Genomic DNA, 12,310 nt, shown 5'->3' on the forward strand with positions numbered 1-12,310 from the left:
TCCAGTAATATCTTTTATCATCCTTCAATCACTATGATGTAACACTCCTGTTTTAATTCTTTGATTTCTTATGTAACTTACAAGGTCACAAGTGTTTACTTCGGCCTGCACATTCATCAGATGTGATTCTCTCCTTTACTATCTCTAACAAAGACATAAAGATATGGACTAACTCACTAATTCTTCCCACTGAATCTTAGTTGAAACCCAAGGTCTTTTTCAGCCTACTAATTTTTTTTTAGGAATCTAATGTAGGCCCAACTCCAACCTGAAGACCTCTTCACAAACTAGCTGTCCATCTGCTGTTATGAAACTGTTCTAAACTAAAATCATATTCTTGTCTCTGATCTTCTGCCTTTCCATAGTTTTAAAAGTTCCACTTTATAATTATTGAGCCATTAACCTCCCAGGTGTCTGATCAAGTCACATACTTTCCTGGAAATTATGCTTGAACTCACTGTTCAAAAGAAAATGACTTTCTGATCTCCATAGGTCAAAATAGACATCCGCCAAACTGATAACTAAAATTCACCTTCCTGTACTTTAGAATCCAAATTGCAAAATGATAAAAAAAAGTTGCAAAACATTATACCCACAGTTGGTATTTACCAGTCCAGTTAAGTTTCTGGTCATTAGGAAACCAACAGAAAGTTGATGGTATGGAATTTAATGATAATACCATTGAATGTCAAACGAGGGTGGTTAGAGACTCTTTTGTTGGTGATGGCTGTTGCCTAGCATTGCAATGGTCAAAAAGTGTGGTGTTCTCCCTGGCATTTCTATAATTCAAATTTTAACTTTCTGCATGAAGGCATGGACGCCTTTGTTTCCTGAGAGGTTGTGAATGAAGCTGAAATGTGTTCAATCACAGAACCATGGAATTGTTATGGAGGGAGGAGGCCAGTTGCCTCATGATCATCATTGGCACTAGGTAATCTACTGCTTTTTACTCACTCTTGCACACCTTTTCTGCCCAATTAATCACTGAATGCTCTCTTGAATGCTTCAATTAAACCTGCCTCTACCACATTTCCACACAATGCATTCCATACTCTAACTACTTGTTCTATGAAAAAGTTTATTCTGATATCACCCTAGCTTTTTTTTGCACATCACTTTATATCCAAGCCCTCTATTCTTTTTTGTTATGAACAGAATAGTTCAATTGGGCAAAACTTCAGGACTAAATGCTTAATATTAATATTTGCCAAAATTATACAAAATTGCTGTGTCATTCATAGCAAATATACCATGCTGCATCCCCAATATTGGAGCATGTTGGTGTGCCTTTGCGTGGATTTCAGATTTAGGCCAAAGTTATTCTGTCAGTTGATTTTCCCTAGGTAGTAATAGTGACTAAACTTCAAAAGATGTCATTGATTGTGAAGTGGGATATATGGAAGACATGAAAGCATGATAATAATCCTATTTGCTGGTTAGAACCTTGCTTCCCAATTTCCTTTACTCTGATGTTTCCTGTGGAAGATGAGCTTCAGTCTTGCTTGAGAAACTGGTGATATCACTTACTGGAAGTAAAGTAAATAGCTATCCTAACCTGGGACAAGTAGAAAGGCTTTCACCTTGTTTTATGGTTGAAGTAACTGTTGTAATATCATAGAATAACCACAGCACAGATTGAGTCTAATCAGCATTTTCATGGTCTCTCTGAAGAAACAACTCATCTAGCACCACTGTCCTGCATTCTCCCTGCCACCTGGCATGTTCTTCCTTTTCAATTAATCCAGTTCCCTCTTTAATGCCTAGATTGCCTGTCTTCATCACACTCTGAGGCAAAACATTCTAATTCCTAAAGATTCACTGCATAAGCACTCTTTCCTTCTGTTGTCAGTCACCTCAACTCTGTGCCTTCTGGTCATAGATCCTCTCATTGATGGAAACAGTTTCTCTTTGTCTACCCTGTCCAGCCCTCTCATAATTTTGAGTTCCTCTGTCAAATATCCCTTTGATTTTGTTTTCTTTTCCAAAGAAATGAACTGGCTGAATCTCTAAATACTGTGGCTGCTAAAGCAGGTAATAACTGAGGTCCCAACTCTGCTAAGCTTGTCCACCATTTTCAAGGCAGACGTCAGATGTGTGATGGAACACTTTCTACTTGCTGAATGGATGCAACTCCTTCAACACTCAACTCAAGACAGTTCTGAATAAAAGTAGTCCATTCAATTGACATCCTAGTCACAACCTTCAACATTCATGTGTTCCAACAACAACACATAGGTGGACCATCTGCAAAATTCATTACAATAACTCACTGAACTTTTGACAATATCTTTCAAACCTCTAGATGGTCAGGAAGTGATAGTATAGGAAAACCATCTCCTGCAAGTGCTCCTCTGAGCCCCACACCCTCCTGACTTGAAATATGTTGCTGGGTCGAAAGTCTGGAACTCCTTTCTTGTCAGCAATGTAAATATAATTGTACAGCATGGATGCAGCAGTTCAAGACTGTTGGCCACGTTTTTGCAGGCCATTTGGAATGTCAATAAATACTAACCTAGACAGTGATGCCCACATACATTTATTGTTCACAGGATCAGTTTTGCTAATTCATTTATGTAACTGATGTTCCTTATTCCAGGGATCATTCTTATGATTCCTTTGTGCATCCATTTCTTTCTAACACTTCAGGCTATCTCTAAAGTCTGGTGCCCAGAACGGGCAGTAACATTCTAGCTGAGGCTGACCCAGAGCCTTTCAGAGTTTTACCATAACTTTGCTTCTATGTCTATATTGATCAAACCTTGAATATTGTATAAACTCCATTCTTAATCTGTCGTGCCACCTTCAATGATTGTGCACTTGTATGTAAGAGGTCTCCTCAGATACAGACACTTTAACTGGATTGGGACATTTTACGCAAAATATTCATAATTGGATTGTAAGTTTTGCTGCATCCAGTATATGTAGAAATTTAAGGGGCATTTTCAGAGTTTCAGTGTCTGAAAACACGCTAATTATCTTTCACTATGACCCCGCAGGTAACCACTAGCTCCGAAAGCTAGTGTGCTTCCAATTAAACCTGTTGGACTATAACCTGGTGTTGTGTGATTTTTAACTTTGATCTTATGAAAGCTGAGAGATGAAGCAGTGAAGATAGTTGGGTCTGACCTATCTAAAGAAACCTCAGCAATGTCCTCTGGCTTAGATAATTGACTTCTACAGCAGTAAACATCTTCCTTTTGTGCTCGGGTATGACTTTAGCCAGTGGAGAATTTTCTTCTGATTCCTTTTAATTTCAATCTGACGCAATCCAAACAGAACAAACTATGAGCTAGAGTGTTTCTTGATTGCAGTATTGTTATCCTGTTCTCTCTTGACTTGAATTTTCTTTCATGCTAACCTTTCCTACTATGGCCTGCTACAGTGCTCCAGTAAAGCCCAAACACTCTGCCTTTTCTCTCTGCATTCTACAGCTTCTTGGACTGAACTTCACCAACTTTAGATCATAAAGTCTGCTTCCATCTTGTCCTTTACACTTTTGCTTCTTCCCTTTTATCTTCCCCTTTGTTTTGGTAGATTGATTTTGGTCTTGTTTCTTTCATTATCCCACCATTTTGCATTCAGATGATTTTCAACAATGCAATTCATTTGGACACAGCCTTTGTTTCTTTGCTATATCAATTCGCATTCTCTTTGATATTTGCACCCTGCAATATTGTTTAATTTAATATTCTCGGATTCCAAACAGAATTACAGAATTGTTACAGCGCACTTTCCTTTTGCTCTTTCTGCCCTTCCTTCTTCCACCTGCTTAAAAACGTTTACATTTTATATTTCTTCCGTTCTGATGAAAGGCCATCCATTAAAGTGTTAACTCCGAATCTCTCAACAGATGCTGCTTGACCGGCTGAGCATTTCAGTCAATTTTTCTTATTACACATTTTAGCTTAAGAGACAACAAGATCAGATTCCTATCACTTGAAAAATACAGATCTGACAGCTATTGGGTATAAAATATAACAATGGATCAACATCCCCAGCGTTGGGGCACTGACCACCCTTGATCAGCTATGATGGGCTGAGTACACCATCTGCATGACCAACATGAGACTCCCCAAACAGGCGCTCTACTCCCGGCTCCAAAACAGGAAATAAGCTGCAGGTGGACAGAAGAAGAACTTCAGGGATACCTTCAAGGCCTCACTGGTGAAGTGCAGCATTCTGAGAATCACTGGCCCAAGACTGTCCAACGTGGATGACGAGCATCTGGGAAGACATTGATCATCTTGAGCCTTGCCATCAGGAAAAGGCAGAAGCCAGGCGAAAACTTCAAAAGAAGTGTGCTGCCACACCAATGCCCCACTCACTCTTTCCCATGACCACCTTTTGCCCAAGTATGGCAGAATCTCCAGAAGCTGCATTGGACTGTACAATGCTGATGCTGATAAAATGTACCAAATGTAAATTGATATCACAATGAAGTGGACCAGTTAACCCAGCACGCTTATGCCAGAATCATCCAGTTGGTTTCACTCCACTGCTTTTACCTTGTATGCCAACACATTTTCACTTTTTAAGTATTCAGTTTCCTTTTGAAATGTATTATTGAATCTGGTCCCATTTTCCTTTCACTCCCTGTATTCAAATCATAACAGATTGCTGCATAAAAATGCACTTCTCTAACTATATGGCAATTAAATACAGGGTATTGGGTCTGCATGTGGAATAAATATTCACTGGCTGATCACAATGCCACCTCTTTATGGCAACAATACTAAAAGAAGTTAACAAGCTTTAAATAATGAATGGTGAACTTCCCAACAGAATAATTTGTACCACAAAGATATTAGATCCTGCCTTTCCAGCAAGGACAAAAGAGGTAATTATTTGCAATGCTGAGCTACAGACCCATGGTAATAAACAGGCTCTTTACTAATGTATCATCTCAAATCCAGAAATTTTTTAGATTGCTGGTTCATTTTGTTTGTCAAATATAATGTAACTTATCCAAAAGGCATAAATTAATAATCAATGTCTTCATTTTTAATGACGTATGTATCTGTAAAACAGACTTTTTCACAAACGGATCATTGCTTTATTTGTTCCTTTTAAAAGTACTGCAACAAAGGCAAGAAAGTATTAACAGTACAGGAATCTATTAGTCTATAGTCCACAATATAGATACCTCACCATCTTACAACATAGACATTTTATCAAGTCCACCTTCAAGTCAGACCCATATATTCTCATGCAAAAGTCAAGTTTGTTTAGCCAAAAAGAAAAGGACTGACTTATACAGGAGTAAAAGTTTCAATTGGTTGGAATCCACTTTCTTCTGTCATCTCATAATCTAATTTTTTATAACAGTCCATCAGCTGGCCAGAGTTGTCTGTCTGGGGACTGTTTCTGCCAACCATGCATCCAGGAAAAGGGGCCAAGGCATGTTTTTATTATTGAAATTTTATTCATAAATCAATGATCTTAATGGAGGAAGACACTTTCTTTATAAACCTGATCCAACATCAGAGTTGACTTTGAAATGTGCAATGTTTGGTTCTTTTGCCTAAGCTGTGTAGAGAGCATCTGCTAATCTGATATCTTGAATTCTCCAGCTGCTGTACAATTTTTAAATTCCTTCCTAACTCTCTAACTTCTGCCCTCCTAACTCCCTAAAATCTACTTTCAAGACCTCAGTCCTCTTAACACCTACGTCGTTGGTACCATTATGGGCCATGACCTCTGGCTGTTCACCATCCCCCAAAAGGATGCATCACTAACCTTGGCATCAGGAAGGCAACACACCATTCTAAAGTCATGTTTACTGGCATAAATAAGAAGTGGTAGAATAGATTATATTATGAACATAAATTGTGATATGTGTTTAGATGCCCAAGTTAAGGTTAGGATGGAGTTCTTTATACCAGTGTGTATTAAGGGAAAGGAAACTGACAAAATATTGGTAAAAGTGGAGATAATGCAGACAATATATGGTGTGAAAATTGAAAGCCAAAATGTGATGGAAATGCTAGACATGCTGAGGATGGATGAGGCCCTTGGTCAGGCTGCCCAACATTCAACACCTCACAATTACACTAATGTTTTGATTCATTTATGGGATATTGCCATCACTGGCTAGGCCACTCCAATTGCCCAGATTCAATCACATTACTGTGTGTCTGGTGTCACATTAGACTACATTACGTAAGGAAGACAGATTTCCTTCACTGAAGGACATTAATGAACCAGTTGGGTTTTGCAATTGACAGTGGTTACATGGTTGCCATTAGACTAGCTTTTTATTTAATTCAAATTATTGGTTATAGTGCGATTCAAACTCATGTCTTCAGAACAATAGCCTGGATTGTTAATCTAATGGCATTACCACCACCTCCTCAACTGTATGAATTTGTGAGAGCATTCTGACTGTCTGCCTGAGTGCTTGACTGACCATGTCCTAGCCTTTGTATTTGTATCAAAGGCTGTCATTGACTTGGAGAACGCAAGGACTGCAGATGCTGGAGATCATTCCTGATGAAGGGCTCATGCCCGAAATGTCGATTCCCCTGGTTCTTTGATGCTGCCTGACCTACTGTGCTTTTCCAACACCACACATTGCCATTGATTTACTGTACAAGGGCCCATTAACAGAAGGCTACCCTCCTTGCCTTGACTGAGGCCACCTGACAACCATGACAAGCTTCCTGGTTTTGTGTCTGTGTTAAACAGCAAGGCAAGTCAGAAATAATATGAGCCTGGTAATACCTGGTCAGCATGGATGAGTTACGCCGCAGGCCCTGTTTCCATGGTTATGACTCTATGACTCTAATCATTTGTCTGCTTTGCAAATTAATGATATCAAGTTTGAACTGGATTGTTTATCTACTATTTCTTTTTGATGACTGTTGTCATATTGGAGGGTGGAGTTGGAGAGAAAGTGGCACACACCAGTGAGACCAACTCTGATAGTATGTGTTTAGCATTCATATACTCAAGGAGATGATTAGCTGCTTTTGAATGAGTAGATTTAAAAAGGACAGGTCTGACAGTGTCTGCAGATGGGTAATAAATGCAAAGAGTTTGGATATTTTGGCAAAAGACCAGGGACAATTTATACATAAGATTGACTATTAATCAAATTAATATGGTAAGTCAAATTATTTGGAGATTCTTATTTCATCTGCCTGAAAGGTCATAATAATATCCAATTTCTTCTTCACTGATTGTAGGGTTTTTGTTTGCCTGTAGTACTCTGAAAATTATTTCACATCTTGATCATTTTATGAGACATTCCTGATCTCAGTTCCAAGTTATTGATTAATAGATTAAATCCTGGTTCAACTTGCTCAATATAATTTAAAGTTAAATTGTAGATGAGCTTTCTCAAAACATTTAAAATGCTATACAAATCTCTATAAGATCAGCTTTCAGGAACCTCCTTTCCAGGCTAAAAAGTATAAGTCTATTCATTTCTTTCCATATCTCAGATATCGTTTAGCCTTAGCTTGGCGGCCAAATTCAGCAGAAGTTGACTGGAGCTCATCACATGGTGGTCCATAATCAATTTTACAAAGTGAATCTTAAATAGATATCATGCCCCAAACTTATGTGTGCAAAGGTCCCAATCTCCTTTTCAGGAAAGTAGACTGTATACCTATGGAAGGACCATTACTAGTATAGTGAACATTCCATTTCTGGCCAATCATGGTGAAGCCTTAGACACCTAAGTGCACATATGTGCTGCACAGTTGAAGTTATGGGCCTTAGGTCATAATTATCATCCCCGAGATAGTGGTGAGCCTGTGTAATTCTTGCCACAGAAAGTGTTTGGGGCCAAACACTTTTTCAAGAAGCAGTTAGAAGCAGTTTCCTTCTTAGGGAAAAAGGGATCAAAGGGTATGGAAAGAAAGTTGGAACAAAGTATTGAGTTGGACGATCAACCATGATCATATTGAATGGCGGAATGTTAGGCTTAAAGGGCCGAATAGCCTACTTCAGTTCCTATTTTCTTTGTTTCTATGTGGGCTGTGTTTCAAAGCTGTTTCAAACCTTTCAGATTCCTTTTCAATTCAGTATTCGGCAGTGCATGTATCAATTAAATATCAGAAAACAATATGAATCCCTACTTATATCTAATTTCAGAAGGCAATTTTGCAAATTAAGTTCTAACTTTTACATTTGTAACCGAATACTGGTGAAGCAAAAGGAATGAGATGATAGAAAACATGCAGCTATCACAGGTAGATGCTTGGACTAATTGAGGATGAGCCAAATATCTTATATTAAAAAACCTTGAACTTAAATTGAAGTCTACACTTCTGATCTTTCAAAGGATTTGATCCAATGGAGCTAATATTAAACTACAGCATCTGTCAGTTTATCTGACAACCAAAGAAGATGATTTATAAAGGGATATCATTTGAGCTCATTCATGGTTTAATCTTATTAAAGTTGATACCAAACAGACTATAACCGTATAAAATCTCATCTATTCTTAGTGTCATGGTAAGTATCACAATATCTGTTTGTTCAGAAAATGGATTTAGTTTGCATTTGCTAAATGTCTCTTTTCATTACAGGGATGTTTGTGGTTTCATATTTTAAGCAGACTAAACACTGCAAACAAAAGATTTTAGTTTCTTATTAGTAGAACTGCAGTTTGTATTGAATAGGAACAGCTTAGTTCTGTTTGTAGCAGCTGCCAAAACTCTGTAATCCAACATTTATGTTGATGGACATAATTGAAACACTGACTTCACAGAATCACAGAATTGTTGCAGTGCAGAAGGAGGCCATTTGGCCCATCATGTCTGCACAGATTCTAAATAAGCGTCATAACTTAAGACCATTCTGCTGCTCTTTTTCTTTACCATTGCACATCGTTTCTATCCAAATAAACATCAATTGCCCTCTTGAATGCCTCAACTAAACCTACCTCCACCACACTTCCAGACAATGCATTTTGGAGCTGAACCACTCATCATGTGATAAAGTTTGCTCTCACACAATATTTGCTGGTTTCATAAATCACTTTAAATCTGTGCCCTCTCATTCTTGATACATATACAAACAGGAACAGGTCTTCCTCATCTACTTTATCCAAACCCCCACCCCACACTGATTTTAAACACAAATATATTTGCACACTCACTGGTTTGCAAACGTGAAATAGTTTGAAAATGTCCATTTTTCAATTTTTTGTGCTGTACCTGGTCCGAATGGGAAATGGAGGCTGTTTTTGCAAAGTATGCAGAAAGCATTGGTGATTTCTAGATGGGACAATAAACTTAATTTACTCATCATGCTACTTTCGATAGCTTTTGACAGCAGTGATGCAGTACCATCAGTGAAGTTGGAAAACACACCACTTCAGGTGATATTTTGATGCTCAAGGTACTACATTCATAGCACTGCTGCCAAAATGTGGGACTGTTTATGTTGGTCACTTTACATTGTTTGCATCAGAAAGCCATGGAAGATAAATGGTTGGAAGTGATTGGTCTGTGCCAAACTAAAGTACTGTGCAAATCACCAGCTGGCCTGATAACTTCCACTGTCACAAGAGGAATTTTTCTTTAGCTCCACTAATGTGTATCAGACTGGTAGGTTTGCCAAAACAAGATTTAAAAATTGCATCTGCAAAGGTCTTGGTCCCTTAACAAGCTCATAAATGTTCTTAATGGATCATTAATTGGTGGTGAGCGCATTCCCTATTACGTCCTCTGCCAGTGTTTTGTTCCAGAGATGCTAATATCCTGAGACAATCACCAGGACCACTATTTTCAATGAGATTCACACAGTCCCAGCCCTGTAGCCATTTGGAAACACAGGCCTTCTTTAGTGAATCAGAAATGTGAGAAAATTAAAGCAAGGAAAATAAATACAAGTCTCTCTAAAAAAACATCGGTGAACATTTTGTTGGAGGATTGGGGGACAAATGTGGCAAGTAGATTAGACTACTCACAGTGTGGAAACAGGTCCTTCGGCCCAACAAGTCCACACCGACCCGCCGAAGCGCAACCCACCCATACCCCTATATTTACGCGTTACCTAACACTACGGGCAATTTAGCATGGCCAATTCACCTGACCTGCACATCTTTGGACTGTGGGAGGCAACTGGAGCACCCGGAGGAAACCCACGCAGACACAGGGAGAACGTGCAAACTCCACACAGTCAGTCACCTGAGTTGGGAATTGAACCCGGGTCTCAGGCGCTGTGAGGCAGCAGTGCTAACCACTGTGCCACCGTGCCGCCCACGAGAGGTAGAAAGCAGTTTGGAAACTTGGATTCATTACACTAGACACATTCTTCCTCATATTTCCCTTTGTAGCTGGTATAAAACACAAATTACCTATTAAAAACATGAAATAGTAATTTACTTGGACCAACGGAAGTGGGAATTCAATGATTCAACCTTTTCGTCAGACTTAAAAAGGAGGATGGCTACTTAGCTTAGATGGAAATAAGTGGTGTTTTGTTTCATGAGTGTTACATTAGTGTACAAATCTCAGAAAGCCACCATACCTTTAAGACAAACACAAACTAAAAAGAAATTGCTGGAAAATCTGAGCAAGTCTGGCAGCATCTGTGGAGAGAAATCAGAATTAACATTTTGGGTCCAGTGACCCTTCTTCAGAAATCATTTTAGGCAGCTAGACAATATCAGAATACATAATGCTCTTGTATTAAAGATCTCCATCATAATCTCTGTTCATTCAATCAATCAGCAGTTTGTCTGCTTGCTAACAGACTGTGAGTCAGTCCACAGTCAACAATGTGGTATGAATGATCTAAGTAAGCATATAACCTAGACTGTACATGTAAATCTGAGATGTCATATTAATGTATATAGTTAGTTGTCAATAAATGTCATTATAATTAACTCAATATGAACCTGAACCATTTTAGAATATGTTGCACAGGCTAACAAATAGAAAACTATAAGAAGCACAACATGCTGCCACACATGATTTAGTGTCTTTGGTGGATATTGATTGGTGTTGGGATAGCTGGGAATCAACGTTCCCTCTCGGCCGTGCAGCCACTGGGAAGTGCCATTTACACCGACTGACATGGTGACACATTACCACCTCCTCTGGAAGTTGTTGTAATGTACAGACCTGAGAGGTCCATGTTTTTTAATTTCAAAAATATACTTTATTCATAAAATATTTTGATGATCTGTACAATTGGTGGTGCCATACATACATATACATTCCATTTCTTGACACAGAGATAGGACTTAATCATTTGTATATACAGGTCTGTACGTTTACCATGTAAAAATTAACTGAGGCATCAGTGGAGCCCACTTACTGAGTGGGCCCATGTAGCAATGAGAGAGAGGAAAAAAAATTGCTGAGAATAGAGGCGTTTCAAACTCTTCAAATGCCCCTTTCTCCACTTCCTTGCACTATTAGACTGGCCCTTTTGGCAACCTTGTAAATAGAGCTGAACAATTTACTCACCATGCAAGGTTGATGCTGAAATTGCATCAAAGCTATTCTAGAAAGCTTATTTCTCACTGTTTATTATGCAAATTCATTAATGGTTTTAAGCCCATCACTGTTGGTTCTGAAAAGTTCCCAGTCTACCTCAGATTACCCTGGAAGAGTAAGAGTTTGTGCGATAGGTGAAATTAGCTGATTAATTCTACAACTCGTGTCTATTGTTGCCTTCCATTACTGACCCTGTTCATGTTTGTGGAATCAGACTGTGTGGAGTCTGCACATTCTCCCCATGTGAGGGAAGGTGCAGGTTAGATGCATTGGCCAGCTAAAATTGACCTGCAGTTTGCAGGCTATGTGGGTTAACTACAGTAAAATGTGAGTTGAGAGTGTGTTGTTGGAAAAGCACAGCAGGTCAGGCAGCGTCCAGGGAGCAGGAAAATTGATGTTTCAGGCCAGAGCCCTTCATCAGGAATGAAGGATGGTGCCTGACCTGTTGTGCTTTTCCAGCAACACACTCTCGACTCTGATCTCCAGCATCTGCAGACTTAAGTCTCCTACAGTAAAATGTGAGGTTACAAGGATAGGGTGGGATGCACTTCGGAAGGTAGGTGCAGGTTCAATGGGCTGAATGACATCTATCTGCACTGTTAGGATTCTATGATTCACTTTAGGGTGTAAATAATGAGCATGGTGCCAGTAGGCAGACTGACACATTGCCACTGCCCTGTGGTTGAATACTTCAACTCCCTCTCCCACTCCACCAAAGACATGCAGGTCCTGGGCCTCCTTCATCAACTAACCCCAACCACCTGATGCCTGGAGGAAGAACACCTCATCTTCTGCCTTGGGACCCTGCAATCACATGGGATTAATGTAGATTTCACCAGTTTCCTCATTTCCCC

General features: G+C 39.2%; 1 long non-coding RNA gene across 1 annotated transcript in view; it reads right to left on the reverse strand.

Moving 5' to 3' along the window:
* Nucleotides 1-12,310, reverse strand: part of LOC132820769 (uncharacterized) — a 66,233-nt gene that overhangs the window by 18,205 nt on the left and 35,718 nt on the right. The gene's annotated exons all lie outside the window — the stretch shown is intronic.

Source organism: Hemiscyllium ocellatum, chromosome 12 (assembly GCF_020745735.1).
Source record: "Hemiscyllium ocellatum isolate sHemOce1 chromosome 12, sHemOce1.pat.X.cur, whole genome shotgun sequence".
NCBI lineage: Eukaryota > Metazoa > Chordata > Chondrichthyes > Orectolobiformes > Hemiscylliidae > Hemiscyllium > Hemiscyllium ocellatum.